Source organism: Bombina bombina, chromosome 2 (assembly GCF_027579735.1).
Source record: "Bombina bombina isolate aBomBom1 chromosome 2, aBomBom1.pri, whole genome shotgun sequence".
Lineage (NCBI taxonomy): Eukaryota > Metazoa > Chordata > Amphibia > Anura > Bombinatoridae > Bombina > Bombina bombina.
The window spans coordinates 1,373,031,844-1,373,052,970 of NC_069500.1; the positions used below are offsets into that span (position 1 = coordinate 1,373,031,844).

At 40.6% G+C, this 21,127-nt stretch overlaps 1 protein-coding gene across 1 annotated transcript in view; it reads right to left on the reverse strand.

Annotated features, from left to right (window-relative positions):
- The window catches only part of LOC128647574 (catenin alpha-2-like), a 624,661-nt gene that overhangs the window by 225,975 nt on the left and 377,559 nt on the right, over window positions 1-21,127 (reverse strand). The window lies entirely within an intron of this gene.

Here is a 21,127-nt window from a genome sequence, read left to right on the forward strand (position 1 = left end):
GATATTAAGAGAGAATATGTAGTGAAGTGACAGGGTGTGTATGTTTGCGAGAGATAGTGAGAGAGAGAACATGTAGTGAAGTGAGAGGGTGTGTATGTGTACCAGAGATATTAAGAGAGAGAATATGTAGTGAAGTGAGAGGGTGTGTATGTGTGCCAGAGATAGTGAGAGAGAATATGTAGTGAAGTGAGAGGGTGTGCATGTGTGCCAGAGATAGTGAAAGAATATCTAGGGAAGTGACAGGGTGTGTATGTGTGCCATAGATATTGAGAGAGAATATGTAGTAAAGTGAGAGGGTGTGCATGTGTGCCAGAGATAGTGAGAGAAAGAATATGTAGTGAAGTGAGAGGGTGTGCATGTGTACCAGAGATAGTGAGAGAGAATATGTACTGAAGTGAGAGGGTGTGCATGTGTGCAAGAGATAGTGAGAGAGAGAATATGTAGTGAAGTGAGAGGGTGTGCATGTGCACCAGAGATAGTGAGAGAGAGAATATTTAGTGAAGTGAGAGGGTGCGCATGTGTGCAAGAGATATTAAGAGAGAATATGTAGTGAAGTGAGAGGGTGCGTATGTGTACAAGTGATATTGAGAGAGAATATGTAGGTAAATAATAGGGTGTGCATGTGTGCCAGTGATATTGAGAGAGAATATGTAGTGAAGTGAGAGGGTGTGCATGTGTGTCAGAGATAGTGAGAGAGAGAATATGTAGTGAAGTGAGAGGGTGTGCATGTGTGCAAAAAATATTGAGAGAGAATATGTAGTGAAGTTAGAGGGTGTGTATGTGTGCAAGAGATATTGAGAGAAAATATGTAGTGAAGTGAGAGGGTGTGTATGTGTGTAAGAGATAGTGAGAGAGAGAATATGTAGTGAAGTGAGAGGGTGTGCATGTGTGTAAGAGACAGTGAGAGAGAATAGGTAGTGAAGTGAGAGGGTGTGTATGTGTGTCAGAGATAGTGAGAGAGAGAATATGTAGTGAAGTGAGAGGGTGTGTATGTGTGTCAGAGATAGTGAGAGAGAGAATATGTAGTGAAGTGAGAGGGTGTGTATGTGTGTCAGAGATAGTGAGAGAGAGAATATGTAGTAAAGTGAGAGGTTGTGTATGTGTGCCAGAGATATTAAGAGAGAATATGTAGTGAAGTGAGAGGTTGTGTATGTGTGCCAGTGATATTAAGAGAGAATATGTAGTGAAGTGACATGGTTTGTATGTGTGCCAGATATATTGAGAGAGAATATGTAATGAAGTGACTGGGTGTGTATGTGTGCCAGAGATAGGCCCCAAGTTATCAAGGCCTGTCGGACCTGATCCGACTGTGCGGATCAGGTCCGACAGACCTCGCTGAATATGGGGAGCAATACAAGAGCTGCTGGTGCAACGCGGCCCCCTGTAGACTCGCGGCCAATCGGGGTGTCAATCAACCCGATCGTACTCGATCGGGTTGATTTCCGGCGATGTCTGCCAGACCTGATCCGACTGTGCGGATCAGGTCCGACAGACCTAGCTGAATATGGCGAGCAATACAAGAGCTGCTGGTGCAACGCCGCCCCCTGCAGACTCGCGGCCAATCGGGGTGTCAATCAACCCGATCGTACTCGATCGGGTTGATTTCTGGCGATGTCTGTCTGCCTGCTCAGAGCAGGCGGACAGGTTATGGAGCAGTAGTCTTTGTGACCGCTGCTTCCTAACTGCTGTTTCTGGCGACCCTGCAGGCTCACCAGAAACACAGGGCATCAAGCTCCATATGGAGCTTGATAAATATGCCCCATAGTGTAAGAGAATATGTAGTGAACTGAGAGGGTGTGCAAGTGTGCCAGAGATATTGAGAGAGAGAACATGTAGTGAATTGACAGGGTGTGCATGTGCGCCAGAGATATTGAGAGAGAGAATATGTAGTGAATTGACAGGGTGTGCATGTGCGCCAGAGATATTGAGAGAGAGAATATGTAGTGAAGTGAGAGGGTGTGTATGTGTGCCAGAGATATTGAGAGAGAGAACATGTAGTGAATTGACAGGGTGTGCATGTGCGCCAGAGATATTGAGAGAGAGAACATGTAGTGAATTGACAGGGAGTGCATGTGCGCCAGAGATAGTGAGAGAGAGAATATGTAGTGAAGTGACAGGGTGTGTATGTGCGCCAGAGATAGTGAGAGAGAGAATATGTAGTGAAGTGAGATGGTGTGCATGTGTGCCAGAGATAGTGAGAGAGAGAATATGTAGTGAAGTGACAGGGTGTGTATGTGCGCCAGAGATAGTGAGAGAGAGAATATGTAGGGAAGTGACAGGGTGTGTATGTGTGCCAGAGATAGTGAAAGATAATATGTAGTAAAGTGAGAGGGTGTGCATGTGTGTCAGAGATAGTTAGAGAGAATATGTAGTGAAGTTACAGGGTGTGCATGTGCGCCAGAGATAGTGAGAGAGAGAATATGTAGTGAAGTGAGAGGGTGTGCATGTGTGCCAGTGATATTGAGAGAGAAGACGTAGTAAAGTGAGAGAGTGTGCATGTGTGCAAGAGATATTGAGAGAGAATATGTAGTGAAGTGACTGGGTGTGTATTTGTGCCAGCAATAGTGTGAAAGAATATGTAGTGAAGTGACAGGGTGTGCATGTGTGCCAGCAATAGTGTGAGAGAATATGTAGTGAAGTGACAGGGTGTGCATGTGTGCCAGAGATATTGAGAGAGAATATGAAGTGAAGTGAGAGGGTGTGTATGTGTGTCAGAGATAGTGAGAGAGAGAATATGTAGTGAAGTGAGAAGGTGTGCATGTGCACCAGAGATAGTGAGAGAGAATATGAAGTGAAGTGAGAGGGTGTGTATGTGTGTCAGAGATAGTGAGAGAGAGAATATGTAGTGAAGTTAGAAGGTGTGCATGTGCACCAGAGATATTGAGAGAGAATATGTAATGAAGTGACTGGGTCTGTATGTGTGCCAGAGATAGTGTGAGAGAATTTGTAGTGAAGTGAGAGGGTGTGTATGTGTGCCAGTAATATTAAGAGAGAATATGTAGTGAAGTGAGAGGGTGTGTATGTGTGCCAGAGATATTGAGAGAGAGAAAATGTAGTGAATTGACAGGGTGTGCATGTGCGCCAGAGATAGTGAGAGAAAGAATATGTACTGAAGTGAGAGGGTGTGTATTTGCGCCAGAGTTAGTGAGAGAGAGAATATGTAGTGAAGTGAGAGGGTTTGCATGTGCACCAGAGATAGTGAGAGAGAGAATATGTAGTGAAGTGAGAGGGTGTGTATGTGTGCTAGTAATATTAAGAGAGAATATGTAGTGACGTGAGAGGGTGTGTATGTGTGCCAGAGATATTGAGAGAGATAAAATGTAGTGAATTGACAGGGTGTGCATGTGCGCCAGAGATAGTGAGAGAAAGAATATGTACTGAAGTGAGAGGGTGTGTATTTGCGCCAGAGTTAGTGAGAGAGAGAATATGTAGTGAAGTGAGAGGGTTTGCATGTGCACCAGAGATAGTGAGAGAGAGAATATGTAGTGAAGTGAGAGGGTGTGCATGTGTGCCAGAGATATTGAGAGAGAGAATATGTAGTGAAGTGAGAGGGTTTGCATGTGCACCAGAGATAGTGAGAGAGAGAATATGTAATGACGTGAGAGGGTGTGTATGTGTGTCAGAAATAGTGAGAGAGAGAATATGTAGTCAAGTGAGAGGGTTTGCATGTGCACCAGAGATAGTGAGAGAGAGAATATGTAGGGAAGTGACAGGGTGTGCATGTGTGCCAGAGATATTGAGAGAGAATATGTAGTGAAGTAAGAGGGAGTGCATGTGTGCAAGAGATAGTGAGAGAGAGAATATGTAGTGAAGTGAGAGGGTTTGCATGTGCACCAGAGATAGTGAGAGAGAGAATATGTAATGACGTGAGAGGGTGTGCATGTGTGTCAGAGATAGTTAGAGAGAATATGTAGTGACGTTACAGGGTGTGTATGTGTGCCAGCGATAGTGTGAGAGAGAATATGTAGTGAAGTGAGAGGGTGTGCATGTGTGCCAGAGATATTGAGAGAGAATATGTAATTAAGTGACTGGGTGTGTATGTGTGCCAGAGATAGTGAGAGATAATATGTAGTGAAGTGACAGGGAGTGCATGTGTGCCAGAGATAGTGAGAGAGAGAATATGTAGGGAAGTGACAGGGTGTGTATGTGCGCCAGAGATATTGAGAGAGAATATGTAGGGAAGTGACAGGGAGTGCATGTGTGCCAGAGATAGTGAGAGAGAGAATATGTAGGGAAGTGACAGGGTGTGCATGTGTGCCAGTGATATTGAGAGATAATATGTAGTGAAGTGACAGGGTGTGTATGTGTGCCAGAGATATTGAGAGATAATATGTAGTGAAGTGAGAGGGAGTGCATGTGTGCAAGAGATAGTGAGAGAGAGAATATGTACTGAAGTGAGAGGGAGTGTATGTGTGCAAGAGATAGTGAGAGAGAGAATATGTACTGAAGTGAGAGGGAGTGCATGTGTGCAAGAGATAGTGAGAGAGAGAATATGTACTGAAGTGAGAGGGAGTGTATGTGTGCAAGAGATAGTGAGAGAGAGAATATGTAGTGAAGTGAGAGGGAGTGCATGTGTGCAAGAGATAGTGAGAGAGAGAATATGTACTGAAGTGAGAGGGAGTGTATGTGTGCCAGAGATAGTGAGAGATAATATGTAGTGAAGTGAGAGGGTGTGCATGTGCGCCAGAGATAGTGAGTGAAAGGATATGCAGGGAAGTGAGAGGGTGTGTATGTGTGTCAGAGATAGTGAGAGAGAGAATATGTACTGAAGTGAGAGGGTGTGCATTTGCGCCAGAGATAGTGAGAGAGAATATGTAGGGAAGTGACAGGGTGTGCATGTGTGCCACGATATTGAGAGAGAATATGTAGCGAAGTGAGAGGGAGTGCATGTGTGCAAGAGATAGTGAGAGAGAGAATATGTAGTGAAGTGAGAGGGTGTGCATGTGCACCGGAGATAGTGAGAGAGAGAATATGGCCTCTATTCAACAAAGTCTGGCGGACCTGATCCGACAGTGCGGATCAGGTCTGCCAGACCTCGCTGAATACGGAGAGCAATACGCTCTCCGTATTCAGCATTGCACCAGCAGCTCACAAGAGCTGCTAGTGCAACGCCGCCCCTGCAGACTCGCGGCCATTGGGCCTCCAGCAGGGAGGTGTCAATCAACCCGATCGTACTCGATCGGGTTGATTTCCGGCGATGTCTGTCCGCCTGCTCAGAGCAGGCAGACAGGTTATGGAGCAGCGGTCTTTGTGACCGCTGCTTCATAACTGCTGTTTCTGGCGAGTCTGAAGACTCGCCAGAAACACGGGCTGTCAAGCTCCTTTCGGAGCTTGATACATAGGCCCCTATGTAGTGAAGTGAGAGGGAGTGCATGTGTGCAAGAGATAGTGAGAGAGAGAGAATATGTAGTGAAGTGAGAGGGTGTGCATGTGCACCAGAGATAGTGAGAGAGAGAATATGTAGTGAAGTGAGAGGGTGTGCATGTGCACCAGAGATAGTGAGAGAGAGAATACGTAGTGAAGTGAGAGGGAGTGCATGTGTGCAAGAGATATTGAGAGAGAATATGTAGTGAAGTGAGAGGGTGTGTATGTGTGTAAGAGATAGTGAGAGAGAGAATAGGTAGTGAAGTGAGAGGGTGTGCATGTGTACAAGTGATATTGAGAGAGAATATGTAGTGAAGTGAGAGGGTGTGCATGTGTACAAGTGATATTGAGAGAGAATATGTAGTGAAGTGAGAGGGTGTACATGTGTGTAAGAGATAGTGAGAGAGAATATGTAGTGAAGTGAGAGGGTGTGCATGTGTACAAGTGATATTGAGAGAGAATATGTAGTGAAGTGAGAGGGTGTACATATGTGTAAGAGATAGTGAGAGAGAATAGGTAGTGAAGTGAGAGGGTGTGCATGTGTGCAAGATATATTGAGAGAGAATATGTAGTGAAGTGAGAGGGTGTGCATGTGTGTAAGACATAGTGAGAGAGAGAATATGTAGTGAAGTGAGAGGGTGTGCATGTGTGCAAGAGATATTGAGAGAGAATATATAGTGAAGTAAGAGGGTGTGCATGTGTGCAAGATATATTGAGAGAGAATATGTAGTGAAGTGAGAGGGTGTGTATTTGTGCCAGAGATAGTGAGAGAGAGAATATGTAGTGAAGTGAGAGGGTGTGCATGTGTGCCAGAGATAGTGAGAGAGAGAATATGTAGTGAAGTGAGAGGGTGTGCATGTGTGTAAGAGATAGTGAGAGAGAATATGTAGTGAAGTGAGAGGGTGTGCATGTGCACCAGAGATAGTGAGAGAGAGAATATGTAGTGAAGTGACAGGGTGTGTATGTGTGCCAGTGATATTGAGAGAGAATATGTAGTGAAATGACAGGGTGTGTATGTGTGCAAGAGATATTGAGAGAGAGAATATGTAGTGAAGTGAGAGGGTGTGCATGTGTGTCAGAGATAGTGAGAGAGAATATGTAGTGAAGTGACAGGGTGTGCATGTGTGCAAGAGATATTGAGAGAGAATAGGTAGTGAAGTGAGAGGGTGTGCATGTGTGTCAGAGATAGTGAGAGAGAGAAACATAGAGGGGATGGAGTAAGAAATGTATAAGACTCTGAAAGTAGGTGTGAAGAAACTGGACTAGATAAAAACACTGACATTATTTGAGACTTGTAATAGAAGCATAATCTTACTTGCATGAGAACAGTACATGCATTGTTCTATTAAATATTACAATTATTAAACTAAAATAAATAGTATTGTTGTTATTATTATCAGTAGTAGAACATGTCATTCATAAATGAATTGCTTTAGTCATTGCTGAAATTTTAATTTGTTATATAATAACACTCAAAAAAAACAAAAAAAAAACTGAATTGAACAATGAAAAATGCTCCAGTTCCATAAGGTTCTTGTGTGTTGACCTGGTTTCATCCAGAAATGTGAAGTATTAAATTTGTTGTTTCATAAGCTGCACAGTGTGAAATATCCTGCCGGGAATGTTATAAATCCAATAATTTTCAGGCAATATCCTAGCATTCCACTAGATGGCACTAATTCCATCTTGTTTCTGTGATATGTAGAATAACAGTATGCACTACATAGTGAAATCATACCTATACAAAGACAAACGGCTAGATTATGAGTTTTGCGGTATGAGTAAAAAAGCAGCGTTAAGGCTCATAACACTGCTTTTTCACTACCGCTGCTATTACGAGTCTTGTAGGTACAGCTGTCCCACACACTTTTTTGGCCATACCGCAAATTAACTTACGCAGTCTTTTTTCAATGGGACTTCCATAGTGCCGATATTACGCTTTTTTTTTTGAAGGCTTAGGTTAGGGGTTAATAACTTTAGTATAGTGGCGGCGATGTTGGGGGCGGCAGATTAGGGGTTAATAAATGTAGGTAGGTGGCGGCGATATTAGGGGCAGAAGATTAAGGGTTAATAATATTTAACTAGTGTTTGCGAGGCGGGAGTACGGCAGTTTAGGGGTTAATATGTTTATTATACTGGCGGCGATGTTGGGGGTGGCAGATTAGGGGTTAAGAAATATAATGTTGGTGTCGACGATGTTGGGGACAGCAGATTAGGGGTTAATAAGTATAATGCAGGTGTCGACGATTTCCGGAGCGGCAGATTAGGGGTTAATAATTATAATGCAGGTGTTGGTGATGTCAGGGGCAGCAGATTAGAGGTTAATAAGTGTAAGATTAGGGGTGTTTAGACTCGGGGTTCATGTTAGGGTGTTAGGTATTAACATAAAATGTGTTTCCTAATAGGAATCAATGGGGCTGCGTTACGGAGCTTTACGCTGCTTTATTGCAGGTGTTAGGCTTTTTTTCAGCCGGCTCTCCCCATTGATGGCTATGGGGGAATCATGCTCGAGCATGTACAACCAGCTCACCTCTGACTTAAGCAGCGCTGGTATTGGAGTGCGATATGGAGCACAATTTTGCTCTACGCTCACTTTTTGCCTGTTAACGCCGGGTTTAGGAAAACCTGTAATACCAGTGCTGTAGGTAAGTGAGCGGTAACAATAACGTGCAAGTTAGCACCACACTCCTCTTACCGCAAAACTCATAATCTAGACGTTAGTTTTTTATTACAAGCCCAAGAAGCCTCTATGGGCTTCTCATTCCCATTCGAATAACCTTCATAAGAGTTTAGTAAATAGATCAGAAAAGCAACTGTGGTTAATGGTATTTACTAAAATCTTAATAAAAGATATAAATAACCGGCCTCCATTTTGCATGGGTTACCATAACCAAAATAGATAAGAAAAAGCTTTCAGAATTGTCCAAGCTTGTTTCAAGTCAAAGAAATATAGAAACCAGTTTCACAGCTTGTTGAAAGTCAACATTAAACTTCCATAATTCAGCCGTTGCAGGTATTTGAAGGAGAGTTGCTGCGCATGTGCAAACACATAAGTACTAGAATGTAATGAAAACTAGATTTCAATATGGTGGCCTCCATGACTAAAGGGAAGCAGGAAATAACTTCAGTACTGTGAAAATACAGTGTTTAAAGGGACATGAAACCCAGAATTTTTCTTTCATGACTCATAAAGAGCATGCCATTTTAAACAACTTTTCAATTTACTTCTTTTATCAAATTTTCTTCGTTCTTTTTTGTTTTAAAAAGCACGGTCATAAGCTCGTGAGCACTATATGGCAGCAGTTTTGCAAGATATTTTTCCATTTCCAAGAGCACTAGATGGCTGCACTATTTCCTGACATATAGAGTCCCAGGCACCTATTTAGGAATTTCTTCAACAAAGAATATTACGGGACTAAGCAAATCTGATCATAGAAGTAAATTGGAAACTTTTTTTTTTTTTTTTTTTAAAGTGCATGCTCTGTTTGAATCACAAAAGAATATATATTGTTTTCATATACTTTTAATGTCTCCTAAAAAAAATGTCCCTTGTTTGCTTGCGGTATAAGCTATCTCTGCTGCAAACCTGTAAATTTTAGTTCTATACAGTGGGGCAAAAAAGTATTTAGTCAGCTACCAGTTGTGTAAGTTCTCCCACTTAAGAAGATGAGAGAGGCCTGTAATTTTCATCATAGGTAAACCTCAACTATGAGAGACAAAATGTGGAAACAAATCCAGAGAATCACATTGTCTGATTTGGAAAGAATTTATTTGCAAATTATGGTGGAAAATAAGTATTTGGTCAATATCAAAAGTTCATCTCAATACTTTGTTATATATCTTTTGTTGGCAATGACAGAGGTCAAACATTTTCTTTAAGTCTTCACAAGGTTGTCACACACTGTTGCTGGTATGTTGGCCCATTCCTGCATACAGATCTCCTCTAGAGCAGTGATGTTTTGGGGCTGTCGCTAGGCAACACGGACTTTCAACTCCCTCCAAAGGTTTTCTATGGGGTTGAGATCTGGAGACTGGCTAGGCCACTCCAGGACCTTGAAATGCTTCATACGAAGCCACTCCATTGCCCGGGCAGTGTGTTTGGGATTATTGTCATGCTGAAAGACCCAGCCACGTTTCATCTTCAATGCCCTTGCGATGGAAGGAGGTTTGCACTCAAAATCTCACGATACATGGCCCCATTCATTCTTTCATGTACACAGATCAGTCGTCCTGTTCCCTTTGCAGAGAAACAGCCCCAAAGCATGATGTTGCCACCCCCATGCTTCACAGTAGGTATGGTGTTCTTTGGTTGTAACTTGTGTTTCTACCAAACAGTTCTACTGTGCTTTCATCTGACCATATGACATTCTCCCAATCCGCTTCTGGATCATCCAAATGCTCTCTAGCATACTTCAGATGGGCCCGGACATGTACTGGCTTAAGCAGGGGGACACGTCTGGCACTGCAGGATCTGAGTCCCTGGCGGGGTAGTGTATTACTGATGGTAGTCTTTGTTATGTTGGTCCTAGCTCTCTGCAGGTCATTCACTAGGCCCCATAGTGTGGTTCTGGAATGTTTGCTCACCGTTCTTGTGATTATTTTGACCCCACGGGATGAGATCTTGCGTGGAGCCCCAGATCGAGGAAGATTATCAGTGGTCTTGTATGCCTTCCATTTTCTAATTATTGCTCCCACAGTTGATTTCTTCACACCAAGCTGCTTGCCTATTGCAGATTCAGTCTTCCCAGCCTGGTGCAGGTCTACAATTTTGTTTCTGGTGTCCTTCGACAGCTCTTTGGTCTTCACCATAGTGGAGTTTGGAGTGTGACTGTTTGAGGTTGTGGACAGGTGTCTTTTATACTGATAACAAGTTCAAACAGGTGCCATTAATACAGGTAATGAGTGGAGGACAGAGGAGCCTCTTAAAGAAGAAGATACAGGTCTGTGAGAGCCAGAAATCTTGCTTGTTTGTAGGTGACCAAATGCTTATTTTCCACCATAATATGCAAATAAATTCTTTCCAAATCAGACAATGTGATTGTCTGGATTTGTTTCCACATTTTGTCTCTCATAGTTGAGGTATACCTATGATGAAAATTACAGGCCTCTCTCATCTTCTTAAGTGGGAGAACTTGCACAATTGGTGGCTGACTAAATACTTTTTTGCCCAACTGTACATTTTAATGTTTAAGTATTTTTTATTAGAATAAGGTTCATTGGATTACAGCAAATCAAAATATATTTTCTTTACATAACAGAAAAAATAGATAAAATTATATTATCATCAAATTGAGCATTGTCAAGTATTAGTAAACCAATGGCCCAGCTTTTTTGTGAGTAACAAGAGAGGGAGAGGAAAAATAAGTGACAAATAAAAAGAAAATTATAAAGTTTAGAAAAGAGAAGAGAAAAAGACAAACTGAATTGATTGAGTTACATCAATACTATAGCACTCGTCAGTATGCCAAAAGCGAACAGTAAGAATTAGATTGTTTAATCAAGAAAACAGGGGAGAGGTTGTAGGGGAAGGAGAGTCGGTACGTACTCCAACAATTTTGTGTCATTAAAATTGAAAACTATAGTAATTGTCTCATGTCCTAAATAGCAACTAAAAGTTTGCATATTCATCTTCTAAACCCAATAACTAATTCAGATTATTCGTATTCTTGTGCTATTACCACTTTAAGGAGTATTATGAGGTCTTTGTTCACAGATAAACTGCACATTAGTTATCATCTCTTGTTTACCTAGGTAACAGTAGTGCATTTATTCTAATAATATCACATGATTAACCTCTGCTACCCATTGGGCTACTGTGGGAGTTTCTTCTGTCTTCCACAGTCTGGGGATCAACCTCTTAGCACATGTCAAAATTATCAGAAATAATTTATTTCGGTAGGCACAGGAGATTTTTGGTATATGGTTAAGGAGGATGATATGTGGATTCAGTGTGATTTCTGTGTTTAGTGTTTTATTCATATTTTGTGTCACTTGCTGCCAGTATATGGTTAAGCTCGGGCAGGACCACCAAATATGTGCCATGGTGCCCGTCTCTCCACACCTTCTCCAACAACTAGATGAGGCCATCGGCTAAATAGCTCGTAGGCGATGTGGTGTTAAATACCAACGGGCCATGATTTTATAGTTTAATTCAGATAACAGCAGGGAGGCAGAGGAGGAATGTGTATTGCGGAAACAACGCTTCCAATCCACTTCACGTAAATCATGTGGTACTTCCTCGGTCCACCGCTCCAAGTATGTGGGGCGTGTCTCAGGGAATTTACTCCTAAGGATCTTATACACTATGGAAAGATGAGCCTTTGTAATATCTGGGGTGGTACATAGTTGCTCAAATGTAGTTAGTGGTCTAAGAATTTCCTTCTTATGTGGGTTATTATGTATAGCATGTCTAATTTGTAAGTATGGGTACCAGCTATGGAATGGGGGTCCCAGTTCTTCGTTAAGCACGATTCTATCTTTAATGCCTACTGGACCTGTAAATAAATATATTGGAAGATTCTGCAGGGGTCTTTTCGGATTAGTATGGGTAAACAGGCTATGTTGTAGAAACAGGTGATTATTGAGTAATGGAGTTAGCGGAGATAGTGCAGTTGATACCCCTTTTACATGTGTGATGATGTAATCCCATACTTCGAGTGTAGCTCTAACATAGTCATTACGTTGTAACATATGTGGTCTAGAGGCTTTAGGAAGCCAGGGTAGGTCTCTCATATTCCTAACCTGAAATAAATAGCCTTTTATCTGTATCCACAAGTTCGCGGGGGGTGATTGATTCCAGGAGATTATTCTTGCTAAGTGTGCTGCCCTATAATAGTTTGTAATATTAGGAACGTTAAGGCCTCCATCTTCTTTGCTGAGGTATAACGTATGTTGGGCAACTCTAGGGCGTTTGTAGGACCAAATAAATGAGTTGATCATTTTTTGTTGTGTTTTAAGGTATGAGTTTGGCAGAGCCATTGGGAGTGTCTGAAAGATATATAAGTATTTAGGTATTATCATCATTTTAACTGTGTTAATTCTGCCAAACCAGGTCAGATGTCCCTGTTGTACAATGTTTGTAGTTTAAAGTTCAAAGTCCGAACTTCAAAGTGCAAGATTTATGGTTTAAGGTTTAAGGTGTAAGGTTGGGAGCTTTTTTACAGACCGGGTGTCTAAGTGTTTTAGTATTTGTATTGCGGCAATTATATAATGGGTGATGCTCAGCTTTTTATGGGTCTGCCTAAAGCTATACTTTTAAGCATATCCATTAGGTACACTTTAGGCACTATAGGGAGATGTGACGGCGTACTAACGTCCTTTTCTCCATAGGTAGAGATCAACTTCCGTTAAGTACATTACTATTATTATTACAAAACTTAAAGTAATACTAACTTATAATGCTAGGTATTTAGGTGCCTAAGGGAGCTTGCTTCCCGTCATCATATACATGTGTGAGACTAAATGAGGCAGTTAGTTAACTTTTGCTAACAATTATACCAATAAGCATAGCAAGGTAACAGTGTCAACTTCAGATATATTCTTTCAAGTTAAGCTTCTGTGTGCAGAAACATAAAAGAAAAAACAGCATAAAACAAAACTTGTTTCAAAACAAACCATATGACTAATGTGACAATTTGCATTAAATAGCAATAACTTGGAAACAGTTAGGTTAGGCCCAATTCCAGTTTGGGACCCCAGTAATTATAATACGTATTCATAAGGCCGAGACTAGAATGCCATCTTCTCTCTAAAGTGTACATACATTAATCAGATGTGCATTATATAAAAGTTCGAGTCTCTTAATATTCTGTACAGCTACCTGTGCGGCATAAACAATATAGATATAAACAAAATGGTTAATCAAAGGTACTCAGTCAAGTATGTCTGTGTCCATCTTTTCAGCTTCAGCTTGTAACAGTTGTCTTCGCTTATTCTGCTTATTTAGTAAGTCAGGGTTTGGACGCCTTTGAGGTTTGGGACTACCTTGACTTTTCTGCTTCTCTTGTTGTGGTTGGGACTCTGCATTAGTAGGCTGTGAGATATTCATCAGGTTGCAGAATCTGTTTATCTCTGACAAAGAGGTACATTCTATTTTCTTGCAGTTTCTCATTGCTATAACTGACGTAGGGAAGCCCCATCTATAGGGGATATGTAGCGATCTTAAGTGAGATGTGAGGACCTGAAAGTCTCTCCTTTTTTGCAATGTTCTCACAGATAGGTCTTGGTAGATCTGGATTTTATGGCCCTGAAAGCTTATAGCTTGTCGTTTCCTGGCTATGTTGTAGATCTCTTCCTTTTGTCTGTAGTTCTGGAAATGTACTACAATGTCTCTTGGTGGAGAGTCATCTGGTGGTTTTGGCCGAAGTGCACAATGTGCTCTGTCAAGTGGAATGGTAGATTCTTCTGTCGTATCCCCTCCCAATATCTCTGCGAACAGAGCCTGTAGATATTCCTGGAGTTCATTATTCAAGACTGTCTCTGGAACTCCCCTGAAGCGTATATTGCCTCTTCTGGAACGATTTTCCAAATCGTCGATCTTATCCTCCAGTTCAGTTATATGTTGGTTTTGCTATGTTTGGCTAGTTGCGAGTCTCGCCACCTTTTGTGACATTACGTACTCGTGCTCTTCTAATGAGTCAACTCTCTGACCTAGATTGTTTATTTCCTTCTTCAAGTCTGCACATTCATCCCTAATGCACGATTTTACCTGTTCAATTAAAGCCTCCATGGCTTTATAAGTAATTGGAGGGTCGCTTCCTTGCTCTTGTTCTGTAGGTGGCAAGTAGTTAGTGTCGACTGAGGTGTCAGTGTGGTCGCTTGTAGTGGGATCTTGTGGAGAACCAGCATCTTTTTTATTAGCTGCGTGGTCCATTTGCCTAAAGAAATCATGTACTGCTCCTTGGCTGGCCTGCGGTGTCTTTTGCACCTTTTCTTGTTGTGTATTTTTCCTCTGCGACATGTTGGCTTACAAGTGCTTTGTAATTTTCTTTAGTCTTCAGTGCAAAATTTCTGTACCCCCAGGAAGGTTTACCCTCAGAGGGTGATCACGGGAAAAGGTCAATGGATATGACCCGCCACCACACCGTGTGGCGGGAAAGGGGGTGGGGGTACAGATTGTAGATACGTATGTCTAACACAGATAAAGCACAATAATATATAGTAATCCCTGTTGGTATGGTTCTGGTGTTCAGAGAAAGTCTCTAGAATGTAGCGCTTCTTATTTACTAGGTGGCAAAAGGCAAACAACCTCTTGGCACATGAACACTTCTGAAGGTGCCTTGCTCAGCAGAGCAGCTGCGCAAATGGTTTCTTCCTATGTATCCGTGTGTGATAGACTGTGCTTACTAATGTTGTTTTAATGTCTCATTACACACACTAGGTATAGACGCCATTTTGATCCCTTAGTGCGCCACAACTTATCAGTCCAGAGGGTTCTCTAATTATGCAAACTGTGCTGCTTCCTTAGTTAGATGTATTAGCTTTGTAATATAATCAGCGGGGTTTTAGCAGTATGTAGGTGCATGTCAGGTACACAGTGTGGCGTTGCTGATCTAATCATACATTACCACTGCTGTTGCTCTCATTCGATAGGCGTCGTGTCACAGCCGTCCTTGCAGTTGTTCGTTGCCTACTATCTCCAGTAATCATCTCCGGGAGCTCAGGTCTCACTTGCTGTGGTGTCAGCCACAGTTGGGCTCATTGAATCCTCCTGTTACATAGGCGGCAGGTACGATGCCCTCTATGGTAGGCCTCAGACCCATCTGTTTAGCCCAGTTCTTGGCAGCCTGTTGGACTGCTTTAAAAATCACTCCAGCTAGTCGGCAAGATCTTCCGACCTAAGTTCCCACTTAAATCGTGTCATTAAAAGTAATTTTTGCTGCTTTAATGATCTAAGGCACCCAGTCTGCTCACGGAGCCTCAGTGCAGTGCGGCCATCTAGGTCGGCCGTTCGCTCCGCCCCCCCAACTGTACATTTTAAAGTGCCATAAAACATGTTGAGATCTGTGCATATCCTAAAAGGGCTAATTAAGTAAACATTGTTTGCATAAAAAAAAAAAATTGCTGGCAAGCATTTTAAAATCATTTTCAGAAATAAGCAAAATTAGTTACATAGCCATGCTGTCTGGAGTAGTCTGATCCACCCCCCTTATCAGTGTTTAGCATCAGAAACACAGGCATTGTATTTAAACTGAGTTCACAGCTTTTTATTTGCTTCTAGGCATGCTCCAGCAGATAATGAGTGTGCAGGTTTGCATTCTACGAAAGGTTTATATAGATACAGCATAAAAGGAATTGTGTGGGGGGAGTTAGAGCTATACAATTCAGAAACTTAAAAGAAAGGGTTAATGGTGAGGCACTGCAGTATAAATATGCAGGTAAAGTAATTAAAGTACATTTTATTATGTGTTGTCTCTATCCCAACTTGTTTTATGTCCCCTTAACTTTCAATAAAATAAGACAGTGCTTGCTGTCTCATATAAATTCAGTCTTTTGCATTTTATTGATGGAACTTTGCATTGGGAGGCATATATTTTATACATTTGTAACATAATCATATCACAGCCCCTTACAAAATAGGTTCCAGTAATGAAGTCAGAGAAAGTAATCATTTTGATCCTGACAATAGTTTTATTGATGATAATGATAAAAACACAGCTTTGTTTGTTAGAAAGATAAATGTACCATTTTTAATTTTTATAGCTTAATCGATGAGATGTTCTCTCAGTGGTGAATCGCCTAACATTAAAGAATTTGACAAACTGATAAATTTCAATTAAACCTAAATTTTTAGCACTGTTTTAAATCAATTGACTACCCCATCAGTTTTTTTCACCCCAAACTCATTACTTCTCATTCTACTTGTTCCTTTTCATTCTCAGTCATTCTGCCACTATTTCCTTTAGAATTTTTAAAGATCCATATAGAATGTTACGCATATTATATTTCTGTTCACCAACATGTGCATGCTGGTGGTGGTGTGTATTGTGTATGTGAAGACTTTGGGCAAGATTACAAGTTGCGCTTTCTGACTTTTCCGCACAGGATATGGTCTTTTCGCAATCAATTTCCATTGCGCAGCTATAACAAGTTTTAAAAAATTGAGATTGAGCGCACGCCTATTACGCAACAATCCTTTCCACGCTCAAAGAGTTGTAGTTAACAGTTTTCTGCAATATAAAAGTTTCACAAAACACTTAAAAATACATTACAAAGTACACTTGCACTCATATTAACACTGTCTAATAAAAACTGTAAAAAAAAAAATATTGGACACAAAAGTTATAAGGGCTCAAAGATACAAGATCTCGGGTGTTAGAGAAAAAAGCAGACGCAGGGATTTTACATTAACATACAGATATGTTTAACTATGGAGATAATAAAAATATTTTACATTACAATCTTATGCACATTAAACAATATCTCAGATGGATTTTCAAAAAGATATTTGCATATAGATCTTGAGATATATAGACATACAGTATATATATTCATATGCATATCTTGCTCTAAATAGATATATCTGTCTAAACATCATCACATATATAGAGAAATATTTATTTATAAATAAATAGAACATATTCCGTTATGAAAACATTTTCACAATATGATTTTTGTGTGTTTTTTTTTTCTTTCTTCTCCATTGACGTCTATGGGGAATACGTGAACTTGCACGGGATTTGGCTGTTTGCATTCACAGTCTATGTGCATATGCTGCTGAAGAACAGCAATAACTTTTAATAGAAGCATTTTTGCTAAGGACAGTATATTGCAAAAATGCTTCTATTTAAAACTGAAATGCACCCATGCACATTTCAATTTTGACCTTTATATACCTTTAAGCTCTTGTGAATTGGATCCTTCTAACTTTGGCCCTGATATTTAAAGGATTCTTCAGCTTGGAGATAATTGTAGTTCAGACGTCACACTGGCTGAACTCACTGAATGCTCAAAAGAAAAAGGGTAGAACTATCCAGAACATTGTTACATTTATACTTTGTGCTTTGTATTTTTTATTACTATACATTTCAGATTGGGTTCTTTCAATATTTTAGCATTTAAGCTTTGCAATTTCTCTTTTATATTTCTATATTTGTTTTGAAAGTTTCTGTGTTTAACAAATTAGGATCATACTTTGTATATTTTTGTGTATCTTTTACAAATTACATTGTACCTTGTATTTGCCACATTGTAAACTAAAACTGACAGCAGAAAATGGGAAGGACAGGACAGTTTCCTGGGCTGGACAGGGGAGTTTCCAGGGCAAGTCTGAAGCTCTCTCACAAGTCTTGTGAAATCTCTCCCATTTGAAATTTTGTATCCCATATAGCTTTATTACTTTTTATGGAAGGCATATCTCATCTCTAGGGGAATTCCAGGCTCCTCCCTTTTTCTTAGAAAATTCAGTAAGTTCTGCCCCTGTGAAGTCTTCACTATAATTTATTTCCCAACTCTCACAAGTCTTGTGAAAGTTTGTAAGAATTTTAAACAAGCTGATCTCACTGATTTTTTTTTCAGCCAGCTGTATGCAGGTGAAGTTTGTTCAAAATACAGAATACACTTATTTTACCTAACAGTAAAGTAATACATTCTAAAATATAGATGAAAACATGTTAAAATGTGGTGAAATCATTTTAGTTTAAGTTGTAATTGATGCAAACTGAGCATTTGTATAACCCCCAGGGGTTCTCCAGTTACCTTCTCTCTCCCATTTGAAATGTTGTATCCCAGAGAGCTTCACTACTTTTTATGGAATGCATAGCTCATCTCTAGGAGAATTCCTTGTTACTCCCTTTTTCTTCAGTGAGTTCTAGCTCTGTGAAGTCTGCACTATAATTTCTTTCTAAACTAGAGAATGTTTGATTATATGGTCCATAGAAAGTTATGAAGCTCTCTGGGAAACTAAAGCCAACAGTTTTTCAGTTTTAATTTAAATAGAAATGCAAAATGCAATGTAGTTTGTAAAAGAGACACATAAATATACAAAGTAAGAGACAGATTTGTTAAAGTTACACAGAAACTGTGAAGGCATATTTAAAATTTGTAAAATTATAATCCAAAATACACTACTGAATATAAAATAAAATAAAAAATAGAAAATGCAAAGTTTAAATTTTAATTAATCTGAAGTGTAAATTGATATAAAATTCAAAGCACAGTATGTAAATGCAGCAGAACTGCTATGTTATGCAGTGCTATATTGCACTGGGTTTGTCTCTCCTTCACATACAGAAATGCAGGGAATGCCCCTTGGAGAAGTAAAGCAAAATCTGCTTTTAGAAATTTCACTAGGGATCTCACAATGCTGGAGGATAATTTTGAACATCAGCCTCTTTGTACCAAGATGTTTATAAAGCTTGGACTTTCTATGTCAGATACAACTAGGAAAGTTTATTGAAAAAGCCTTAGAACAAAAGGTGAAAACAAGAATACCTGCCAAATTATCATAAACAAGTTAAAAACATACATATACAAACGTTCTTCACTCGCCATGCAATGAACATTTACTGTATATACAAATATCCCACTTTGTTTTCTCTTCAAACCCTCATTCATGAATTAGTGTAACTAGATAATTCAGCTCTTTCACAATGCAACATATGTCTGAAAACCTTACAGTATAAGTAAACAAGTCCTTGCTTTGCTGTTAAAGGGAGAAAAAAATAAAATTAACTTTTATGATTCTGAAAGAGCATGCCATTTACTTTGCTCTTTTGGTATCCTTTGTTGAAAAGCATATGTACATATTCTCAGCATCAGCAATGCACTACTAGAAGCTAGCTGTTCATTGGTGCCTACACATATTTGCCTCTTGTCATTGGCTCAGGTAGCGTCCAGTATTCAATTGCTGCTCTAGAGTTGACTATAACTATGTCTTTAAACATTTGCAGGTCTTAAAGGGACATGAAACCCAATTTTTTTTTCATGATGAAGAAAGAACATACAATTTTAAACAACTTTATAATTTAATTCTATTATCTAATTTGCTTCATTCTCGTGATGTCCTTTGTTGAAAAGCATATCTAGATAGGCTCAGTAGCTGCTGATTTGTGGCTGCACATAAATGCTTTAAGTGATTGGCTCACCCATGTGCATTGCTATTTCTTGAACAAAGGATATCTGAAGAAAATAGTAAATTGAAATGTTGTTTAACCCCTTAATGACCGAGGACGTGCAGGGTACGTCCTAAAAAAAAAGGCAGTTAACGCCTGAGGACGTACCCTGCACGTCCTCGGTGTGGAAAGCAGCTGGAAGCGATCCTGCTCGCTTCCAGCTGCTTTCCGGTTATTGCAGTGATGCCTCGATATGGAGGCATCCTGCAATAACCCCCCTTGGCCATCCGATGCAGAGAGAGCCACTCTGTAGCCCTCTCTGCACCGGACATCGATGGCCGGTATCGTTGGTGGGTGGGAGCCGACTTGGGAGGCGGGTGGGCGGCCATCGGTGTGCGCTGATATGTCAAGGGGGGCGGGATCGGGGGCGGGAACGTTAGGGGGCGCGCGCGCGGGGGGGGGCGCGCGTGCACGGAGGTTGGCGGGCGGGTGCGTGCATGGGGCGGGAGCGGGTGGGAACCGCTACAGTACGGAAAATATTGTTAAGAAAAAGTGCCCTAATCTTGTTTGTGCAAAAGCACAAAAAGAGATCGTGGAGGGGTGGGGGGTTGGTTTTGTGTGGGGGGAAGCTACACTACAGAAAATTTTAATAAAAATTAAAAAAAAAACATGTTTTCTTCTAAACTGGGTACTGGCAGACAGCTGCCAGTACCCAAGATGGCGCAGATTAAGTTAGAGTGGGAGGGTTATAGAGCTGTTTGGGGGGGATCAGTGAGGTTGGGGGCTAAGGGGGGATAGTAAACAGCAGCATATGTAAATATGCTTTTTAAAAACACAAAAAAAACAACAAATATAGCTTTTATTTTAGTACTGGCAGACTTTCTGCCAGTACTTAAGATGGCGGGGACAATTGTGGGGTGGGGGAGGGAAGAGAGCTGTTTGTGAGGGATCAGGGGGTCTGATGTTTCAGGTGGGAGGCTGAGCTCTACACTAAATGTGATATTAACCCTGCAAGCTCCCTACAAGCTACCTAATTAACCCCTTCACTGCTAGCCATAATACACGTGTGATGCGCAGCAGCATTTAGCGGCCTTCTAAATACCAAAAAGCAACGCCAAAGCCATATATGTCTGCTATTTCTGAACAAAGGGGATCCTAGAGAAGCATTTACAACCATTTGTGCCATAATTGCACAAGCTGTTTGTAAATAATTTCAGTGAGAAACCTAAAATTGTGAAAAATTTAACGTTTTTTTTTATTTGATCGCATTTGGCGGTGAAATGGTGGCATGAAATATACCAAAATGGGGCTAGATCAATACTTGGGGTTGTCTACTACACTACACTAAAGCTAAAATTACCCCAAAAAGCTCCCTACATGCTCCCTAATTAACCCCTTCACTGCTGGGCATAATACACGTGTGGTGCGCAGTGGCATTTAGTGGCATTCTAATTACCAAAAAGCAACACCAAAGCCCTATAAGTCTGCTATTTCTGAACAAAGGGGACCCAGAGAAGAATTTACAGCCATTTGTGCCATAATTGCACAAGCTGTTTGTAAATAATTTCAGTGAGAATCCTAAAGTTTGTGAAAAAAATTGTGAAAAAGTGAACAATTATTTTTATTTGATCGCATTTGGCGGTGAAATGTTAGCATGAAATATACCAAAATGGGCCTAGATCAATACTTTGGGTTGTCTACTAAAAAAAAAT